This window comes from Pinus tabuliformis, chromosome 8, assembly GCF_031772625.1.
Source record: "Pinus tabuliformis cultivar Carrire ecotype Pingquan chromosome 8, CPIR1, whole genome shotgun sequence".
NCBI classification, from domain to species: domain Eukaryota; kingdom Viridiplantae; phylum Streptophyta; class Pinopsida; order Pinales; family Pinaceae; genus Pinus; species Pinus tabuliformis.
Genome location: NC_142294.1, coordinates 1014995743 through 1015019448, shown reverse-complemented (window position 1 = coordinate 1015019448; position 23706 = coordinate 1014995743).

Here is a 23706-nt window from a genome sequence, read left to right as displayed (position 1 = left end):
ATCCAAGCTAAGTCTAGCTAGTTCCCACTAGTTTCTAACTAGCTGCTCATGGTAATGGTGGAAGTTTATATAGGAGAAGGAGTCTCCTAAAAAGGTGGAAGGATGAGCTTATCTTCAAGGGGAGTAGTTGCAAAGGGTCGAACAGACATGCCATAGAAGGGAGTCGATATTCACAAAGCTAACAACCAAGCCTGGAGAGATCTGGAAGGCTGGTTGTTTGAACAAATTCGCCCAAACTGGATCAGCGCGGATTATATAGAAACTGCCGCGCTGTCAGCACATAACAATAACTGAACAAGTTATGTCAGCGCGGAAGGACACGCGAAAGCCGCGCTGTGCGTCATCGCGGAAAAGTGATGTTCTTCCGCGATGGCAGCGCACGAAATACACTGTGGGGCGCTGGTCATCGCGGTTATTTTAGTAACAGACGCGCTGATGCACAAAACTTTGGAAAAATGGGTTTTAAGCCAGTTCAGGGATCAAACACTTAGTGATTGTGACTTCTTGGACACAGCAGGGTGACTGACAGGAAGGCAGTGATAAATTACTGTGTAACAGATGCCCCCTAAAGCATGAAGACCGAGAGAGTGGGAGGGGTGAAATGCTTTACAACACACGCCGAACTGGAACACCACCAGGAAGTACCGAAAAATCTCTGACAATCACATACATGCAGTCTAGGCACGGGCGCAGTCATCCAAAAGACATGCGAGAATGGTCTATGGTATGGACGCAGCCACCCAGCTAAAGAGACCAGAATGATGATAAGGTATGGTCGCAGCCATCCATAAAGACTCAGGTATGGGCGCAGCCATCCATCAATGAGTTGTGTAATGATTATCCACAAAATCGCAACCTGGACCACAGTGAGCAAGGATCCAGGGTCTTGCGCTCCATCTCGACCCGAACAGAGTACAAGTCCACACATGTGAATACAGGGGTTGGAGTCGAACATGCATGAACATCGTCTGATTACCGGCCAATGATGAGAACTGTTAACAGACGCGAGAGGTACCACCAATAATGACAATGGCCCTCAAGGTACTATAGGTACAATCCGTGGCGTGTGAATCAATGAGCTGGTGTCGAACACCCACGAAATCATTCGATCGTAGGTCAATGATGTAAACCTTGCGTCGAACACGAGGAACCTACCATTGAGGCATGCAGGCTCCAAGGCACCTGGAAGGAGTCTCTAAGTCACTTTCTCGGATAATGAGTTGAAGTCGACGAGAAGTGGCCTTGATCGAAGGTGGGCCATGATGATTCCCACATCATCGACATGAGACAGAGGTATAATAATTTCTGATGAGATAGCGAACGAGGTTGCATTGTGGCAGAGGACAACTTCTCTTGAACATATAACGGCACTGTAACGGATTTGGCAGTACTTGACATCAAATGAGCAGCGGATAGGATGATGACGGCAATGAACAGATGAGAGGTCAAATAGGATATCCCAAACCCATGGAGGCTAGTGAAAACGAGATGAGATGACCCCACCCAGACACGAAACAGTGGAGTGCCTTGTTCAAGAGTGACGTACTGCCGAGACGACTGTAATCAGAGTTCCATTTTCCCCACCTTTGCAGGCAGGTACCCCGATTATTTTTGGATGACAAGCTTGACGGGGGTAACATATGCTTGATGTGTGTCATGTTGACAATATCCGATGTCATTGAGTGTTTAACGAGCCTGACAAAGGAAAAACTCGGCTTCTTTTCTTGTTTCGAGAGTCTGAAAAGAATGCGGAAAAGGAGACTCCAGGGGGGTCCTTTTTCGTACAGTTGTGTCTCTCGAGCCCGAAAAAGTATAAAACTGTGCTCGAAAGAACCGCCCGGTCATTACAACCGAGGAGTACTTTTCATGAATAGTGTCTCCGACCGGAAAAAGTAAAAAAGTGGTCGAAGACACGTCGTTTTAGAGCCAATATCGAGTGCGAAACGACAAACACCCGACGATCTTTTTGGTTTAACGGTCGGAAAAAGAGCTTAAAAGGCGACCGCCTCTCATTTCTTTAACGAGTCGAGAGGGGGACTCGGCAATCTTTTCATCTTTAAACGGTCAGAAAAGAGCTTAAAGCAGACCTCCATTTTTATTCTCTTTAACGAGTCAAAAAGGGAAAAATACTCGGCAATCTTTTCACATTTTACGAGTCAGAAAAGAGCTTAAAGGTGACTCGTCCTAGAGGAACGAGTGGTATAAAGGGTAGCAACTGGTTCCGGTAATGGTGGAACTGCTCAAAACATGTAATGGTCAAGAGGCTGGCTAATAAAACCACTCATCGCTGCGGTTCCTCAGGAAAGGATAAACAACCAAGTGAAAGCATATGATCGGCCAAAGAGATGGTGGCGATGGAATGAAAACAACCAAGGATCATCTAGCAAAATCCAATGGATAAAAATGGCAATCACGAGATGTAAATCGGGTATGGGTTCATTTTTACACAAGCTTGAACCATGGAGAACTCTGCTTGGATTATGTTTCATGTTTACACAAGCTTGAAACGAAAAACTATGCTTGTTATAAGTTTGCATGCCCCCCAGCATAATAATGAAAATCGAGGTACATGCCCCCCAAGCTTCATTGCATTCAACAAAGTGGATGGAATGAAGGTTCACTTTCGAGATCTTGGAAAGACTCGACTGGGATTTTACGAGATCTTAATCAAAGACTCGATCTGAAAAGGGAGTTGTTTCATTTTTTTAATGAGGTTGACACAGTAAAAGAACTATCCTCATAACCCTTGTTTCATGTTTTAACGAGCTTGACACAAGATCAGGAACTATGCTCGACCAGACCTAATTTCATTTTTTAGGGAGCTTGACATAGGAAAGTGAACTATGCTCCGACCGGACCTAGTTTCATTTTTTAAGGAGCTTGACACAGGAAAGGAACTATGCTCCATCCAGACTTCATCATAATGAACGGGAAGTGGAGGCCCCCAAGAAAGTGGCTCCGGAGGGAAGGCCGACATCTTGGAAATCAGGACCTAATGCCCCCAGGACACTATGCATGATGGTGTCATCACTGGGTACGGGCACGGGGTAGGTGGCCACGTAGTTGATTTGCGGCGAGGCAGATGCAACTTGTGGATGAAAGCCAGGAGGGAAGGATGAGTGCGCCGGAGGGGCTTGTGGACGAACAAACGATAATTGATCGAACGTCACGATTCTTCCATCGTGTGGAAAGCAAACCACACGGAAAAGTGAAGAAACAAGGGCTCCCATGGCATACACATAATCACGACCAAGGAGAAGACTGAAGTCTAAAGAACCTTGGGTAACCGAGACGTCTATATAGACGGTCTTGCCTCCCAAAGTAATAGGAAACTTCGGGAGGATCCCTAATGGCTGACTCGTTCCTCCGTCAAACGCGGTGAGATGCGGTGCGACAGGTACAAGCGATGGGGAACCCAAAGCTCGCCAAGTAGTAATGGGCATGAGACTAACCGATGCTCCTTCATCTAACACAGTGCCGGGCAGCGCCTTATTGCAAGCATAGGCGGTGACCCAGAAAGGCACATGGGACGGAAGGGGAGGGGCAGTCAAACGACTCCAATCAAAGGAGATGACCGAACTACTTGGTGGGGGAACCATATGGTTGCCCCCCTGCTTGGAAAGAACCGAATCTAAATTCTCCGGAGAGGTTTCAGGAGAACCTTTATCAAGCTCAGGAGAATCTGAGGAGACGAGAAGAACATGAGAATTTTGCTCTTCCGAAACAGAGTGCTTGAGAGGAGGTGAACTCGAATCAACACTCTTTCCGACCAACGGCGGGTCTGGAACAGACTGGGAACAGCCAGGTTCGGGAAGAGGGGCTTGGACAAAAGAGGAATCTGAAACAATCTCTTTGTCAACAAGGGCGCGATCTACAGTTGTAGAAAGACGTTGATAACCGGCGGGAAATGGATTCGGAGGAGCAGCAAGACTTTCCAACACAGCAGAGGCTTTATCCATGAGGGGACAAAGGTGAAGGGGATGTTTGCCTTCACAAAGTCGACAGGGGATTCGAAACTTCCTTTTCTCCTTACCATTCCCAACTGATGAGGTAGCATTGCCATGATCATCAGTGGACGATGAAGGGTGGGCCGGATCGCGAGACCATACTTCTAGTACCCTGGGAATGCCAGGACAATCACGAAGCAGATGGTCCTCCTTGCATAATCGACAAGGAAACTTAACCTTCCGCGGAGGAGCAGAAGGTGACCCGACTTCAGGTGCACTGGAGTGGATAGCTGGACTTGAGAGGGGGACTGTGTGTGTAGGCTCTCCCTTAGGGGACTTCTTCTTCTTGGTCTTCCTCTTCTTCTTCTTAGCCACCTGGTTACTCCCATCGAGAATTTCACCAGGCGAAGTACAAGAGGATGACGTAGAAGTAGGCGTCGAAGGGGAGAGATCCACCTTAGGATCAACATGACGTTGTTCAGGTGGAGGGACTGATGGACTAACAGCTGATACGGTAGGGACCAAAGAGGTTGAAAACAACCACACAGGCAACCCGACAGTTAACCCTGGTAGGGACAACGTCGCCATGTACAGAGCACCAACATTCCCAAGAGGAGGTAATTGTCCTGGATTCCCATCAGAGGGGGAACCTGGGTTAGTGAATCCCGGAAAAGTTGCCATAGCAGATGAACACGAAACCTACTCAGGCTAGCGCACATAAGATCTAACCAGGAAATGTTATCGAGGCCGAATAAATTGTTAAGACACTGGAACCAAACTTGACCTTTTCATGTTTCAAGAGTCGAGAAAAGGACGAAAAGATGACTCTAGTCTCCTTCGAATGTTTAATGAGCACGAAGTGACAAGACGCTCACAGGCACCTTTTCGTTTAGGGAGTCCGAAAAGGATCAAAAGCGACTGCTCTGGAACTCTAGGTAAAGGGTGTGCCAAACTTTTCGCAAAACCACAGAATACTTTTTAGGGTACGGGTGGTCAATCTTCGTGAATGCTGTGTTCACTGCATTGCGAATCGTAAGGCGGCAGACTCGGCTTCCTATGGATAAAGGATAAAAGCCTAGTGGGGTCTCCCTATATACGCGACGGTACGTGGGAGCGCAGTCCGTGTTAGACCACTATCGAGTCACAGAAGGAGGAATCACCCAACCTAATGTGAAACAACAGTGACTATGTTTAAAGACGCCGGAACACGTCTCTAACCTAGACCTCTAGATATTTGCGTTTAGTTCCAATGCGTTTTTAGATTCATTCGGTTCATTTTATAGTTGATCTTGAGATTAAGTTTCGATTTCAAGCTCTATCGTATGTTCTCTCACAATTACCTAGATGCAAACTACATGCCAAAGAATACCATTTTGTTCGATGAATTCTAGCTACGAAAGGGCAAGAAATTTTCTATCAAACAAAACAAGTACAAGCAAACAAGCAACTTAATGCAACCTTAAGCGAGGAAAGGAAACTTTTCTTTTGAAAATGCAAATCAATGAAACATTCTTTTCCTTTTCGATTTTTTAAAAGCAAAGCCACTAGTTTGATTTTCTTTCAGTGACATAAAGCATCTAAAATAATTTGGAGGAACCGGAACACCAAGTAAACTACTTAATGAAAGCACACAAAGTTCCCTAAACATTCAACCAAAGCTTCCAAATCAAAGGAAAACAAAGGTCTGCACGAGCTATGTAATCTAAGCTCGTCAAGACAAGCAAGGATTGTAACAAGGAGGAAGCGAATGTGAACTGATCGATCCAAACAATCGTAATCTATGCTTGGTAGTGAAGAAATCGAATCAACATAAAAAGGTGGTTCAATAATCGACACTAAAAATCAACCAGCAATAAGCAGTGGAAAAGCCTCAAGCAAATCAATAAGAGGGTTGTGGATGAACCTTGAATAGACAAGTAACCCAAGCAAATGGTTTCTCGATGAAACTTCTAAAGGGCTAGGTCACATGGTCACAAGACTCACTCGAATGAAATCAAAGAGAGAGCGTCCCTTAACCAAAAGCAATCAAAACAAGCTAATGAGGGACAAGAAACAACAGGGGATAAGAAAGATTGATGAATTCAGGAGATAAAGTTATAAAAACAACTTTAGGAATCAGCGCAAGTTTTACACTGAGCACCCGAGATGATCAAGGGTCAGCGCAACTTTTACACAGACCACCCGAGCTGTCAGCGCGACTTTTGCCCAAAAAACCGAGCTGATCTCAGAAAAACACAGTCATCGCGGAATTAAGCTAGAAAGTGGCGCTGTCATCGCGGATATACACGTCTTTTCCGCGCTGATCCGATTTTCAGCGCGACTGTTAAAATTAAATCCGCGATGGAGCTCAAAAATAGTGACAGGCAAATCAAAACTCCCAAATCAAAACAGCCAATCTTTCAATCAAACAGGGGCATTTCCCAGATCAACCCAGGAAACGCAAAAGACTGATAATTAATCCCCAAAGTTTCAAAAAGAGAGCAATCAAACAAACTCAAAACAAGGATGAATGAAAAAGGACAAAGGCTGTCCCCAGCGGAGTCGCCAAATTGTTGAGAAGGTAAATCCCCTCTACGGATAGAGGCGATCCCTACTAGCCCAATAGGGGTCTAGCAACAATCACACAATGCTGCCACGCATGTTCCTAGTTACAATTAAACAAGAAGTAAAGAGCACCTACTTGGATTCCTGCGCTGTCGTTTGTCGAGGAGATGTTTCCTTCGCTCCTTCGCTTCAGCTGGTCACAGTCCTCCGCGATCCCCGCGAACGGACACCTGCACACACGAAGAGAAAGCAAACGCAAGCGTGAAATCTAGTAAAAGTAACTATATGCCAGTCAGAAAAGACATAATTCACATTTATCCATTGCATAAACAAACGAGAATGGAACAATAATAGCAGTCATCTATTATTAATCAGAATAGAGAAGAGTACAACCAAATGTTCTGACATCGATAAACTCCTCAGGAGGGATCAGTCAGCATGTATCTCAAGCATTCACCTTTGAGGATGGTTCTCCCAAGACAAACAACTCTCTCTCTCTCTCACAAATGTCACAAACAAACTTCCCAAAGCAATCAATCACTTCCACTCCTAACACACCAAACCTATAGCAGCAATCTGAGCACTACAAGCTCTGTACAATCCAAGCTAAGTCTAGCTAGTTCCCACTAGTTTCTAACTAGCTGCTCATGGTAATGGTGGAAGTTTATATAGGAGAAGGAGTCTCCTAAAAAGGTGGAAGGATGAGCTTATCTTCAAGGGGAGTAGTTGCAAAGGGTCGAACAGACATGCCATAGAAGGGAGTCGATATTCACAAAGCTAACAACCAAGCCTGGAGAGATCTGGAAGGCTGGTTGTTTGAACAAATTCGCCCAAACTGGATCAGCGCGGATTATATAGAAACTGCCGCGCTGTCAGCACATAACAATAACTGAACAAGTTATGTCAGCGCGGAAGGACACGCGAAAGCCGCGCTGTGCGTCATCGCGGAAAAGTGATGTTCTTCCGCGATGGCAGCGCACGAAATACACTGTGGGGCGCTGGTCATCGCGGTTATTTTAGGAACAGACGCGCTGATGCACAAAACTTTGGAAAAATGGGTTTTAAGCCAGTTCAGGGATCAAACACTTAGTGATTGTGACTTCTTGGACACAGCAGGGCGACTGACAGGAAGGCAGTGATAAATTACTGTGTAACAGATGCTGTACCTCGATTTTCATTATTATGCTGGGGGGCATGCAAACTTATAACAAGCATAGTTTTTCGTTTCAAGCTTTTGTAAACATGAAACATAATCCAAGCAGAGTTCTCCATGGTTCAAGCTTGTGTAAAAATGAACCCATACCCGATTTACATCTCGTGATTGCCATTTTTATCCATTGGATTTTGCTAGATGATCCTTGGTTGTTTTCATTCCATCGCCACCATCTCTTTGGCCGATCATATGCTTTCACTTGGTTGTTTATCCTTTCCTGAGGAACCGCAGCGATGAGTGGTTTTATTAGCCAGCCTCTTGACCATTACATGTTTTGAGCAGTTCCACCATTACCGGAACCAGTTGCTACCCTTTATACCACTCGTTCCTCTAGGACGAGTCACCTTTAAGCTCTTTTCTGACTCGTAAAATGTGAAAAGATTGCCGAGTATTTTTCCCTTTTTGACTCGTTAAAGAGAATAAAAATGGAGGTCTGCTTTAAGCTCTTTTCTGACCGTTTAAAGATGAAAAGATTGCCGAGTCCCCCTCTCGACTCGTTAAAGAAATGAGAGGCGGTCGCCTTTTAAGCTCTTTTTCCGACCGTTAAACCAAAAAGATCGCCGGGTGTTTGTCGTTTCGCACTCGATATTGGCTCTAAAACGACGTGTCTTCGACCACTTTTTTACTTTTTCCGGTCGGAGACACTATTCATGAAAAGTACTCCTCGGTTGTAATGACCGGGCGGTTCTTTCGAGCACAGTTTTATACTTTTTCGGGCTCGAGAGACACAACTGTACGAAAAAGGACCCCCCTGGAGTCTCCTTTTCTGCATTCTTTTCAGACTCTCGAAACAAGAAAAGAAGCCGAGTTTTTCCTTTGTCAGGCTCGTTAAACACTCAATGACATTGGATATTGTCAACATGACACACATCAAGCATATGTTACCCCCGTCAAGCTTGTCATCCAAAAATAATCGGGGTACCTGCCTGCAAAGGTGGGGAAAATGGAACTCTTATTACAGTCGTCTCGGCAGTACGTCACTCTTGAACAAGGCACTCCACTGTTTCGTGTCTGGGTGGGGTCATCTCATCTCGTTTTCACTAGCCTCCATGGGTTTGGGATATCCTATTTGACCTCTCATCTGTTCATTGCCGTCATCATCCTATCCGCTGCTCATTTGATGTCAAGTACTGCCAAATCCGTTACAGTGCCGTTATATGTTCAAGAGAAGTTGTCCTCTGCCACAATGCAACCTCGTTCGCTATCTCATCACAAATTATTATACCTCTGTCTCATGTCGATGATGTGGGAATCATCATGGCCCACCTTCGATCAAGGCCACTTCTCGTCGACTTCAACTCATTATCCGAGAAAGTGACTTAGAGACTCCTTCCAGGTGCCTTGGAGCCTGCATGCCTCAATGGCAGGTTCCTCGTGTTCGACGCAAGGTTTACATCATTGACCTACGATCGAATGATTCCGTGGGTGTTCGACACCAGCTCATTGATTCACACGCCACGGATTGTACCTATAGTACCTTGAGGGCCATTGTCATTATTGGTGGTACCTCTCGCGTCTGTTAACGGTTCTCATCATTGGCCGGTAATCAGACGATGTTCATGCATGTTCGACTCCAACCCCTGTATTCACATGTGTGGACTTGTACTCTGTTCGGGTCGAGATGGAGCGCAAGACCCTGGATCCTTGCTCACTGTGGTCCAGGTTGCGATTTTGTGGATAATCATTACACAACTCATTGATGGATGGCTGCGCCCATACCTGAGTCTTTATGGATGGCTGCGACCATACCTTATCATCATTCTGGTCTCTTTAGCTGGGTGGCTGCGTCCATACCATAGACCATTCTCGCATGTCTTTTGGATGACTGCGCCCGTGCCTAGACTGCATGTATGTGATTGTCAGAGATTTTTCGGTACTTCCTGGTGGTGTTCCAGTTCGGCGTGTGTTGTAAAGCATTTCACCCCTCCCACTCTCTCGGTCTTCATGCTTTAGGGGGCATCTGTTACACAGTAATTTATCACTGCCTTCCTGTCAGTCGCCCTGCTGTGTCCAAGAAGTCACAATCACTAAGTGTTTGATCCCTGAACTGGCTTAAAACCCATTTTTCCAAAGTTTTGTGCATCAGCGCATCTGTTCCTAAAATAACCGCGATGACCAGCGCCCCACAGTGTATTTCGTGCGCTGCCATCGCGGAAGAACATCACTTTTCCACGATGACGCACAGCGCGGCTTTCGCGTGTCCTTCCGCACTGACATAACTTGTTCAGTTATTGTTATGTGCTGACAGCGCGGCAGTTTCTATATAATCCGCGCTGATCCAGTTTGGGCGAATTTGTTCAAACAACCAGCCTTCCAGATCTCTCCAGGCTTGGTTGTTAGCTTTGTGAATATCGACTCCCTTCTATGGCATGTCTGTTCGACCCTTTGCAACTACTCCCCTTGAAGATAAGCTCATCCTTCCACCTTTTTAGGAGACTCCTTCTCCTATATAAACTTCCACCATTACCATGAGCAGCTAGTTAGAAACTAGTGGGAACTAGCTAGACTTAGCTTGGATTGTACAGAGCTTGTAGTGCTCAGATTGCTGCTATAGGTTTGGTGTGTTAGGAGTGGAAGTGATTGATTGCTTTGGGAAGTTTGTTTGTGACATTTGTGTGAGAGAGAGAGAGTTGTTTGTCTTGGGAGAACCATCCTCAAAGGTGAATGCTTGAGATACATGCTGACTGATCCCTCCTGAGGAGTTTATCGACGTCAGAACATTTGGTTGTACTCTTCTCTATTCTGATTAATAATAGATGACTGCTATTATTGTTCCATTCTCGTTTGTTTATGCAATGGATAAATGTGAATTATGTCTTTTCTGACTGGCATATAGTTACTTTTACTAGATTTCACGCTTGCGTTTGCTTTCTCTTCGTGTGTGCAGGTGTCCGTTCGCGGGGATCGCGGAGGACTGTGACCAGCTGAAGCGAAGGAGCGAAGGAAACATCTCCTCGACAAATGACAGCGCAGGAACCCAAGTAGGTGCTCTTTACTTCTTGTTTAATTGTAACTAGGAACATGCGTGGCAGCATTGTGTGATTGTTGCTAGACCCCTATTGGGCTAGTAGGGATCGCCTCTATCCGTAGAGGGGATTTACCTTCTCAACAACTGCTACAAGCTCATTTTCGGCATAAACCCACCACCAGACCCAAATTTGACCTTCAAAAGTTGAAGTTTATAGTAGAGCTAACACTGGCTCCTTCTGGGGATGAGATCCTCCCTCTGAGGTCTCAAGAACTGTAGACCAATGCCTTCAAACAAAACAAGCTTAAAAAGAGTGCCTAGTGTCCATTGGGCGTGGAGTCAAATTAAGTCTAGACTTAAACTTGTAAAGAAGATGCTTACAATCATTAAGGCTCGAGAACATAAATCTTAAAAAATTGGCCAGCTGCTGGGCCATCAAAACTGTTTCTCCTTCTCTTGGCCCCTTCATCATAGATCTGCAAAATTGGATTTATTTGATCCTCTACCTCAAACAGTTTGGGGCATTTGATCTTAATAGGTAGATATGGATCAAATTTCATCCCCTTTCTGTATGCTCTCTTCCTTGGGTGTTCTTCATGGGAGCCTCTGTACACCTGCTGAATAACCACTGTTGTTGTGTACTTATCTTTGTCACCTGTGGCCTGCACAATTAATATGAATGGTGTACCAATATGTTCATGTGTGGAGGACACAAAGACATCATCTTCTCCTGCATCTTGCTTAGAACAGTCCACATCCAATGAGGAGTCCCAAAACAGAGCATCCTCTTCCTCTGTCATTTGGCAAGCTGCCCTTTTAATCTGTGTGGAAACTACCTGAGTAGGTTCCAGAACATCAAAACTGAGGTGATTAGTATCAGCCTTGGGCATTAAATTATGGCCTGCCTTAGAGTTCAGGGGACAACTTTGAGGGATTGTATTTTGAGTAGAGAGAGGGACAAAAGATGATGGGGAGCTTTATTCTCCCTTTTTGATCACTGGATTGGGGACAAGAGCAGGCCAGATAATTTGCAGATCTATATAGCCATTAGAAAATGTGCTGGCTTTAGGCTCGGATTCTTTGAGGATGGAGGGGTCTGCTGCTAGTTGGTTCTGTTGATAAGCTTTTTTTTTTCTGCAGGTACAACAAACTCACTAGCAGTGCCTTTGGATAATGCTTCTTCATATGCAGCTCTGATTAAGAAAGGGGCACTGCCCTTGTCTTCCAAACCATGGGCTTCCTTCTCCTCTTCAGGCTGCTCTTCTTTCATGACTATATTCTGAAAAAGGGTCTTCACGCTTTTATCTTCATTTGCATCTTGATTTCTCTACAAAATCTGCAGCTGATCCTATGTTCCTCTATATGGATTTGCCTTTGAAAGACTAAAGGAACAAGGAGCTCCTACTTCCTAAGAATACTACTCAGCTTCCAATCTGGAAACTTCAAAGGCTAATGCCTCTATCATCCTTGCCAATATATCGATCTTAAGATCACCTTCGAGTATTTCTGCAACAATGATGTTTGCTTCTACTTCAAAGGCTACATCTTGCATATCAACCAAAGAAGCACATATTCTTTCTCTTAATAGCAAGCAAAATTGGGAATCAAAGGCATTGGCATAAGTAATAATAACAGAAGTAGGGGTAGGCTTTAGTTCACATGGTATTCTACTGTACATATGGTTGAATCTCTCTTGAAGTTCCCAAACTCAGTATGATAATAGAGCAGGTCTTTATTATTCCCCCAGTGCTTTAGAAACACATCATCTAAGGCCTTGATGTCTGCAATGGACCTAAGGGGTAATTCTCTGAAGCATTTTCTAGCTTCCCCATCTAGGCTTTAGAAAAACCCCTCATCCACATGTCCTCTTCATTCATATCCAAGTTATCAGCATCGTTATAAAATGCCTCAAGGTGCTCTTCAGCTGTTACTCCTTCTGTACCAGTAAATTTAGACATATATTCTTGATAATCTCCTGCAGCCATGGCATTCAAAGGAACGGGCATGACCAAAGGTCCATACCTAGTAGCAACTATTCTTTCTATATGTGTGAGAGCTTGTTGGCCTACCATGACTGAGGTAAGTGGAAGGATACTGGTAGACTGAGTGATATGGATTAATGAAAAGGATGACAAAGACAGAGGAATATCATGGACAACATGGGTTATTTTCTTTGGACTGAGATCCGAAAGGGAAATGAATGACTAGGGAGCTTTAAGGATCTCTGATGGTGACTTCCACATTAGCAGAGATACACAAGAATTTTAAGGCTTACCTGATCTTAGTACTCCTTTCTATGAAATTTTCTTCTGCTTAACAATCTTCTCAGGGTCAGGCACTAATTCAGCTAATGGTTTCTAAGGATTTCTCCGAGCATGCCTCACCAACTGTGCCTGAACTGCAATGTGGAGTTGCCAGATAGATGATTACAACTAGAAATGTGCCCAGACCTTGTCTGTCATTAAAATCTGGAACTGTGTCATTCTCCTAGGGAAGCTGAGCTTCAATCTCCTCTCCCTGGCAACGACGCCAATTAATGTTATCACCCCAAGAAACTCTCCTAGGTTGCATCTCAGAGATGCTCAGGAACATTACAAAATCAACAAAAATGTTGGAAAATGGTGGATGAATGGAAGGAATGATGCATATTCAAGCCGGATAACCACTTCTACTATGCTTAACCCCAGACATGGGTGAACACCCCCAGACTACAAGGATTTAGACCACCAATTACTCACAGTTTAAGGAATAGGTGAACATGGAGAATACTGACCACACCAGCAGATGCACAAGACCATGTGATGGCCGGCTGCAACCAGTAGAAAGGTTTGTAAATCTATTTCCTAATGCACAGACAGGATGACAACTCTCTGGCACCAAGAAAACAAAAACCTTCATACACCTTCAATAATACATACTAGATTCTAACACAGAGGTGGGATGATAGCCCCTCTAATGCTGAACATCAATACCACATGAAAAATCCATAACAACCACAGCCTGGAACAAAGAAGAAGTGGTAAGTGAGAAATGAATAGCAAAAGAAGCTTGCAATAGCTGAAAGTGAAGACCAGACACTGCAGGTTTCATAGTAGTTACAATCTCCAGAAGTTGAACTTTACATCAAAACAATATCCATCAACCCCCATTACATCTGTGTTCTGGGTATATATAGAGTTTGTTTACAAAGATATGTTGTTGTGCTATGTGTGGAGGGGTCATAGTGGACCACCAACTACCTTAACTCTCTGATGGAGTCTCTGCTACGATCTGACTATGTCTGCACATGAATTCGACTTTCTCTGATGTTCTGCAATCCTTCTCGGGCAGGTGGAGTACTGTATGAGTGAAACTCCATAACTGGTAAATGCCTTTGACTACTCGAGGCCATCCTTTTTCTTCTCAGCCATCCCCTTTCTTAAATACAATTGTTGAGGATTAGAGAACATCTGAGGGTAGTACAGACAATATGGCAGGGATAGACTGAAAGTAGGAATGAAGCTCAGCCATCGGATCACACGGATCAATGGTTGAGATCGTTTGATGAGGAGTATCGGGAGGTAACATGGACGAGCCAATGTGGGCTGTGGGATCATAGTCAGGTAGATCCAACGGTGATCGACGGTCAAAAGAATGTGGGGTTTAACAAGCGAGGGATGGTGGTTTTGGTGGTGGCCAATATTCCCTGCACCGCCCACGGAACTGCGGCGGTTTCCGTATAAACCTATGTGATGCAACAGAACTGCGATGCGTGGCTTCCATGACAGGCGGGAAACCACTTTCCCCGCACGTTAACAAGTGGGTAGGTCACGCGAGCAGGGCTGGCGACTACCGTCTGATCGCACGACGGACGGTCGGATGGCGGGGAACATGCATGGGGAAAAGGCGGAGACCGTTAGATCAGGTGATGTGCGATCCACTATGGGGATTTAACGATGAGGAATAGTGGGGTAGGTGTGCGGTCATGTTACCGCGGTCATATGACGATTCAGAATTACTGCTCGGGGGCTAAAAGAACAAAGGCTTTCGCAGTGATGTAGAGGTGAAATGGAATGTTTGAATGGGGAACGAAGAGGTTTCAGGAGAAAAAGAAACAGAGATGGCGGGGCTATGGGGTATGAAGAAATCGAAGGAGAAGAAGGTGAATGATTGCTACAAGCTCCTTTTTGGCATAAACCCACCACCAGACCCAAATTTGACCTTCAAACGCTAAATTTTATAGCAGAGCTAACAAGTACTTGTCCAACATTATTTCTAGGGAGTTTTGTAAACAACTATCTAACAGTCTGTCTAAGGAATTCATTAAACACATGTTTAGCAATGGTTCCAACAACTCGTTCAAGGAATTCCTCGAAAACTTGTTTAGAAACTAGTTCCGAGTTCACCTCAGACACCTATCCCAAGAGTATAACAAACGACTGTCCAAGTTACCCCTCAAATATCTATTTCAAAACCTACATATGCTATCCCTCAGGGATCTTCTTATCAAACGGGTCCTACTATCTAGTCTATAACACAGGTTCCTATTAGAAAACCTGGTACAGGGACAATGCAAACACCTTTTCAGGGTGAAGCTTTTCAGGTTTCACCTGTTTAAGGTGAAGCTTTTCAAAGCCCACCTATCCAATGTGAAGATTTCGAAAGGAAACCTTTTCAAGCTCAATATTTTTAGATTCAACATGTTTAAAGTCAATTTGTTCAAGTTCAACCTTTGCAAGTACAACCTGTATAGGGGAAATATTACTTGGGTCAAATGGTTCCAAGTCCACCTTTCTAGAGTCAACCATACTCTAGTCATACTTATCAAGTTCCTTTCAACCACAACTTGGTATGATTCACCCTAGTTACCCTAGAGGAATGAAAATTCCAACCACATAGGCTATTCCATGATACATTGGCTTTCCTCCTCCAAGGGTTGGACTTAACCCTCAAGGTTATCAAACTCCACAAAATACCCTAATTGGAAGTTACCATTCATTGAAACTTTAGATTTACTAGATGTATCCCCGTTAACAAACAATCTTATCTATTATTATCCTTTTTTTCTGGCTCTTCATACCACGTTACCGAGTGATATATCGAAGCTTGAAGGAAAATGAGAAGAGGACACATCAAATAATGTTATGACATATCATCTTTTGTGTGCATCAAATTCACTAATCGAGGATTCTATTAGACTTAACCTTTTCCAATGAACCTTAACCAGTTTGGAAACAAAATGGTACATTGAGTTACCTCGCACTTTTTTCCATAATTTCAACTCTTTGGCCACAACATTTTTGGCACATTTTCAGCTAGGAATTTGATATGACACTCGTACTGAAATTTTTACTTCCTTAAAACAATCAAAATCTACATATATTTTAGATCATATACACGAATGAAGACATATGCATCAATTAGTCAATATTTTTATTCTAGATCAAATTTTAGCTGAATGGTTTACAAAATCATTGCTTCCCAATATTACTGATGATGTTTCTAAAGGAGGTGTTGTAACAGAAGCAAACAATTTCCCCTACCCAGTACTTAAACAGTGTAAACTCTGAAACAGGAACTATAAAATCAAAATGGAAACTCTCGTGAAAAAACCCAGTAAAAACATCAAAAATAGTGCTAAAAACGAAAAGTGTGTATACTGGAATGATGGTTTTTTTTTAGGCTCAATTTTGAACATGTTTTAAAAATGGCAGTGAAACAAAATTTTCATGCAACAATTGCAAAAAACACCATGAAGACGAAAAGTGTTGATACTGGAATGATGGTTTTTTTTAGGGTCAGCTTTCAACATTTTTAAAAAATGCCAATAAAACAGAATTTTTATGTGCAAAAAAACAGTTGTTTTTGACGAAAAAACACACTAATGTTTTTGGTAGAATAACATTTTTCTTTCCTAAGTATAAATTCAACATTTTTTAGTAATGTCGATAAAGATAAAATAATGAGATCTGAAACACATTAAAATTCTATTAACTTTCATCCATGTTGTTAAACATATAATAACATTACACTAAAGATCTCTAAAATTCTAATTGTTTTCAACCATAACATTAAAGATACAAAAAAAACGGATAATTTCAACCATAAAATTAAAAAACCATGACATTATGAACAAATTATATGACTAAATATTTCAAAATGTCATTATTTGTACATTGAATGAAACATACATTATATCTCTAATTATTCTTGCATTGTAGATATTCCAAACAATAAAAATCATCATAATTAAAACATATAATCCAACAACATAAAAATGACTCATAACCTCTGATTTAACACCATATGGAAATCAAATTTTTTTATTTCAAGATATGATGCAAACATCAGTTATGTAAACTGGCTTAGACAATTATTCAAAATCACTCATATTTTCTTGCACACCATCATAATTCACATCTTCAGATGAATTTCTGGATGCAGACGAAGATGCTCCTTATTCTTCTTTTTCATCACTAGTGCCCCATCTGATTCCACATGCATGCCAAACATTTTAGGTTTTAAAATTCTTTTAGATCTACGACTAGTTTCAACAGACTCCCATCTCAACACTGTTCTATCTGGTAACAACCTTTTCAGAATCTATATCATCTTGAAGCGAAGAGTTCCTCTCTTAGTTAAATTAAAGTCATAAACAAGTATGTCAACATCCTCCAACTTTAATAGGTTTGTGCAGAGACAATTTGTATTTGTACCCTTTCTTTTTCTCTTTCCACCAATTTTTTTATCAACTACCATCTCTGGCTTATACACGCCATTGAATGAGTGTGTACTTTTGGCATACCAATGTGCTTCAACAACTATAACATATTCACTTTCTGTAAATACATTTAGAACCTTACCAACCCAGCATGGATAGCAATTGGGATCTCCATCTGCTAGCACTGCGATCATGCAACCCTCTTTAATATCCTGTACTGAACCCTTGCAAAGGTCTTCCATGGAACCAATATACACCTCTCTTTCCTCTTCTTGTGAAGAATTAATAATAGATTGAGATTGTTGTTGTTCAATAATGTTTCCTTCCTCATGTTCATTTGACACATTTTGTGGCCAAATAAATGGAATTTTCAAAGCTATATCTTCATTTGTTTTTCTTGAAATGATATCACTTTGATTATTGAAAAATGACTCCCACCAAACTGTATCATCAATGTCAAAGTAGTCATATGTATATCTAATACATTTTTTAATTTCTTTTAGGTAATCAGAATAATTAATATCTCTATTATGTCTGCATGCATTATGAACTTCACCAGCTGATTGTAATAACAATATTCTTGATGAAAATATTGGACGATTTGGAATGAAATTTAAAAATTCCAAACGTGATGATTGTGCCCATTCTACAGTATTTGAATACTTCTTTCCCCATATTAGTGTTTTCCCATCAATTTTTTTGATACGAAATTGATGTTGGAAGATAATGTCATTAAGTTGTTCAATGCATTTCTCCTCACCATGAAATCCCAAAATAAACCTTCGCATGTCAAAAGTTTCTTCCAACACATCAGACGTAGGCTCTGGCATGTATGATTTTTTAATACATTCAATTAGTGATGGCAAGCTCCCAACTTCCTTCCTCCTCAATGTGAATGAAAAATGACTGAACATCTTATCAATATGGTCATGAGTGTGCCCAACAAGAAGGAAACCAACCTTTAAATTATGAAAATATCTCAATTCGAGAAGAATGTTTAGATATCCAAAAACAACCTAAGTTTTTTTTTCACGGCAAGTGTTGTCCAATTGTAGATACAAAACTTCATGAAGATTACCATGCCAATGATAAAACACATCATAAATTATGGTTATTCTCAGATTTGCATCATTATGAATATTTGGTGCTGTGAAGTACACCCTTGGCAACATTTTCCCATTGAATACCATACAACCGACCAAGTGATACCGAATAAAGTTTTCCTCCTATAAATTTTTGGGTGTGCAAACAAAATGTGCTAAAAGTGTTTTCTTCTGGTCCATACCATCAATTATCAAACCCAAATATTTATTTCAATTATCATAAAACTTATTTCGATGCTTGTACAACTTTTTTCTTTTCACTTGTTTGTTGTTCACGATGCTCTGGAAGTTCTTTGACAATGGAATCTACACAACATAAAATAATCATTAAGAAATATGTTTTCATAGTTGATGACTATACAATTTTAAAAGTTAAAGTTATGAATGCTTCCCTCTTTTTGACCCTTCACATTTATCCCTTTTTTACTTAAGAGAAGCAAATGTACTACAAATCCCCATCCTTGTCTTCTTAGGAATATAGAAATTGTTGAATTCTTTTTTCCATACCTTCAAAAAATAATGATATGTAATAAGCCGACCATGTCCCTCAGAACCTTTTGCATATTCTTTATACAAGTTGTAGATTTCTTGTCTTGAAAAGTTATCTCGAATACATATTGTCTCTCTATTTGGAATACACTCTCCATGCTTTGAAAATAAATCTTTCATCCATGACATTGCAGTATTTGATAATGGCCCAAACTATAGTTTATGACGCACTTCTAAATAAAATGTGGGATCCTTTTCCAAATTTTCTTGGATTCTTGAGAGACAAAAATTAGCCATCGAATGAAACACTTTGAAAGCCTTTCTGCAGATAAATAAAGAACCAATATGATAATCATAACTTGACAATGTAGATTGCATGCACCCAACTAAATATGAATTTTGCATGCTTATATTCATTGACAAATATCTCTTCCTTTTCTTTAATGCAAATTTGAAATTCATATGATTCAAGCAATCTTTTTGGCAACATTGACTTGAAATGAGAGTACTGATAGAACTTCTTCTCATAGATATTCTCTTCTACCCCTTGTATAACTAAAACATCTTGGATTGATACGAAAAGTTCTGCTCCTACTCCTCAATACAATATTTCCTAGCAACATCTCTATCATTGGATCATCATTTGTATAAGCATTTACATCATCATTCTGAGGAATGTTATCCTCACTGTGATCAGTTGTTCTTTTGAAATACTGACTTGGAGGATATTCTTCATCTTCCCCTTTTTCAATGCTACTGTCATAGTCCTTAGAATTAGGACTAAATGGAAAATTTGACTTGATTTTTATTGGATATTCTTCCTCATGTGCATTGTTAGTGCTACTCTCATAGTCCACAGAATTAGGACTACGTCAAAAATGTGACTGTTTACTTAAAGAAAACTCTACATCCTGTTCCTTGTCACTACTACTCTTATAGTCCTCAGGATTAGGACTAAGCACTTCATCCTATCCTTCGTCACTACTTCTCTCATAGTCATTAGGATTAGGACTAAATGGAAACTGCAACTCTTTATTTATTTGAAAATCTTCGTCATGTTCTTCATCACTGTTGCTCTTATAGTCCATGGGATTAGGACTAAGTGGATACCAGGACACTCTATTCATTTGAAATTATTCATCATGTTCTTCATCATTGCTTCTTTCATAGTCCATAGGGTCAGGACTAAGTGAACTCTCTGACACTCTATTCATGTGAAATTCTTCATCATGCTCTTCATCACATCTAGTCTCATAGTCCATAGGATTAGGACTAACTAGACATCATGAACTTCATTCTTTTGAAATTCATCATCATGTTCTTCATCACTATTGCTTTCATAGTCCATAGGATCGGGACTAAGTGGACACTGTGACACTCTATTCAGTTGAAGTTCTTCATCAAGCTCTTCATCACTATTTCTCTCATAGTCCATAGGATTAGGACTAAGTGGACAACATGACACTCCATTGTTTTGAAATTATTTGTCATGATGTTCATCACTGTGTCGACATGGCGGATGTTCGCTATACCAACAAGGGGAACTAACCCGATCACAGGCCCCAATTAGGCCTGCTTTCATTTGGAATGGCTAGTTCCAACAAGTTTTAAGGGACCTCGTGAACTGCAATAGGTGTTGAAGGATTGCTTCTGAGAAGAATACTTCAATTAAATCAACAAAATAAAATAGCTAACCACTATATATTAGATCCTATCTACATTGATTCTAACTTCTCTAATCTAGTTTTAGCTATTCTAATCTATCCTGCAGGAGAAAAATAAAAGAGATTAAACACCATAAATAAATTCCAAGTTCAAAAGAATCAATTAGTAAGTTCATAGATGAACAAGGCTGTATTAGTGCTTGATTGCTATCAGATTACTCATACATAAATACACATTCCTTTCACACAAATAACTAGCAACTGGTGTCTAATTTGGTTTTGAATTAGAGATAGCTCATAAGTTAACCATGTAATTGAATCATTTTCAAAATAACAGGACTAATCATGAACAGTATGCCATCAATAAGCATAAACACAAATCACATTTACATTCATGCTAGTGGCAACACTATGCTTCAAAACATCTCAAACCAAAGGAAAATAAAACAGAAACTAAAGGCTCCTCCTTAGACCAAACAATCCTCCTTATTCACAATACATCAAAATGTTCTTCTCTAGCCAAAAGCCCATTCTCCTCTTTGGAGGCAATACTTATGCAAAATCCCTTGACTCTAGGTCTACCCCCGCCTCTTCATCTTCCCCACTATTCTTGATATGCAAATCGAGTATACAGAGATAAGATCGTCAGCAGTGTAGAAAGCATATCTGTTGGAGTGAATCATTTCCTCAGGGGGTGAAAAGATGTTGGCAAAAAGGGTGATTATGTGTCACCTTCCCATGATGAAAAGTGGGACAAATTTTCTTTCGGAATGTATAGGAAACACGTGGGGTTCCAACCCAGAACACTTGCAGCCAAACCTTTAAACACATCGCTTTTGCATACATGGCTCCTAGAATCCCCTCCTGCATCCTTTACTTCTCACCTGCAGAGATAGCTATCATTAGCTTCATGATTGTGAACAATATAACAGAGATATTCACATATAACACAAAAGTTGCCTTCATTAACTTTTATAAACTACGGGAACAAGTGTGAAAAGTATTTATGCATAAAACACAGTCAACACACAATTTTCCCGTTCAATCCATAGGCTTGGCACAATTTTTGAGGGCTTATTTTAAATCGAAATTAGGTATCGACCCCTCCATGGGTCACAATACCCATGCCTTCCACTTCCTCAATGCGTAATTACGCTATTGCAATGCCACACACCCACTTTTTACATTGAAAACCTGATCCCTTTGTTATTTAGGAAAATTTTGAAAACATGGAAAACAATGAAAATCCCTCCCCGATCAGTCAGGACGAACCACAAATATTATATATCGGGTCTTATAGATATCATCGGGTGCAACATATCGCCATGCGCATTGTGTGTAAGGCTCGGGCTTCGCCGATATGTGATATGCGATATGGCTCCAGACCCGACATAAGTATGAAGTATGTTAAAGGTGTCGTCGGGTCCGGAGCATTGTGGCACACCTTGTATGTGTAAGCCTTAGACGTATGCTGATTGCGATATGTGACGGGGTTTCAGACCCGACATATATGTATATTGTGGTTTATAATGCCATCGGGTCTAGTGCCTTATGGCATGCGTTATGTGCCCAGATTGAATGTGATAAGCGAAAGAGGGAGGATATATGCATGTTATAAGCATTTCTACTATGAAGGGTCACAACGAGAATAATGATGCAATGGGGTTTTGTTAGTCAGATGAACAAAATGATTATAATAAGGGTGGGGGTGATGGTTTGTGTGGGCACAAATGTACCATGCATGTTTGTGAAGATTAAAAGGTCCCGATGAAGGGAGTGAATAAAGGGCCAAGCTTTGTCATGAATGACTCATGCAGTAGAGGTTTATTCAATGGCTTAGCCATCAGGTATTGAAAATTTGACTCGGCAAGGAGTTAACATCCATGTGATAAAAAAGATCATTCCGAAAGATGAAAAATCAAACCTCTAGGGGACCCATTGAAAATTTTCTATCAGAGAAAGTTTTAATAGGGTGGTAGTTGTGGCCACGAAACACTGTTGCTCTCATATTGCATAGGATTATGACTAGGTGGACACTGTGACACTCCATTCTTTTGAAATTCATCATAATGCTCTTCATCACTATTGCTCTCATAATCCTTAGGATTAGGACTAAGTGGACACCGTGACACTCAATTCTTTTGAAATTCATCATCATGCTCTTCATCACTACTACTCTCATAGTGAATAGGATTAGGACTAAGTGGACACCGTGACAATCCATTCTTGTGAAATTTTTCATCATGGTCTTCATCACTATTGGTCTCATAATCCATAAGATTAGGACTAAGTGGAAAGTGTGACTCTATTTATTTGAAATTCTTCATCCCGTCTTTCATCAGTGTTGCTCTCATAGCCCTTAGGATTAGGACTAAGTGGAGTAATTGACTCTCTATTCATAGTGGAATAATTTTCATTATATTCATCAATATGAGTAGAGTTGTTACACGGTGAAGATTTTTATGCTTCACAAAGAAAAACTCCACTATCAGAAGAATCCATGCCTCTCAAATAAAAGAGGTTGAATGATACAAATGCAGACTCTCCTAATGACAATATATAGCTTAAAGAATGAAAATTTCCCTCCAAAAATTTTGTTTCATGTATTTCCCTCATTTATTTTCTTCCACAATTTATTGAAAAAATATAGCTAATTTTTTTTTATGAAATAATCTTTAAAATCAAAATTTTAAATTAAATCTTTTACCTAAATTAATTTATTACTTAAACTATATAATATTTACTAAAAAATTGAATGTTTATTTTTATTTTAATTATGCCTTCTAAAACAAATTAATCCCACATTCACTGTGTTGTAAAACAATTCCGTAATGTTTGCTTTATCATAGTTTCCTATATCGTCACAACAAAATTAACATGTTGAAATTTATAAAAACAAATTAATCCCTCATTAACCGTACTGTAAAAAAATTTCGTAATTTCCCATATATAATAAATTTCGTCATCACTATTCCTCACATCACATCAAGGTTTTCGGAAGTTTCTTAAAAGAACTGGAGCAAATTTGTGGAGAAGCTACATTTCTATCAACAACATATTCAACGAAGGATTATCACA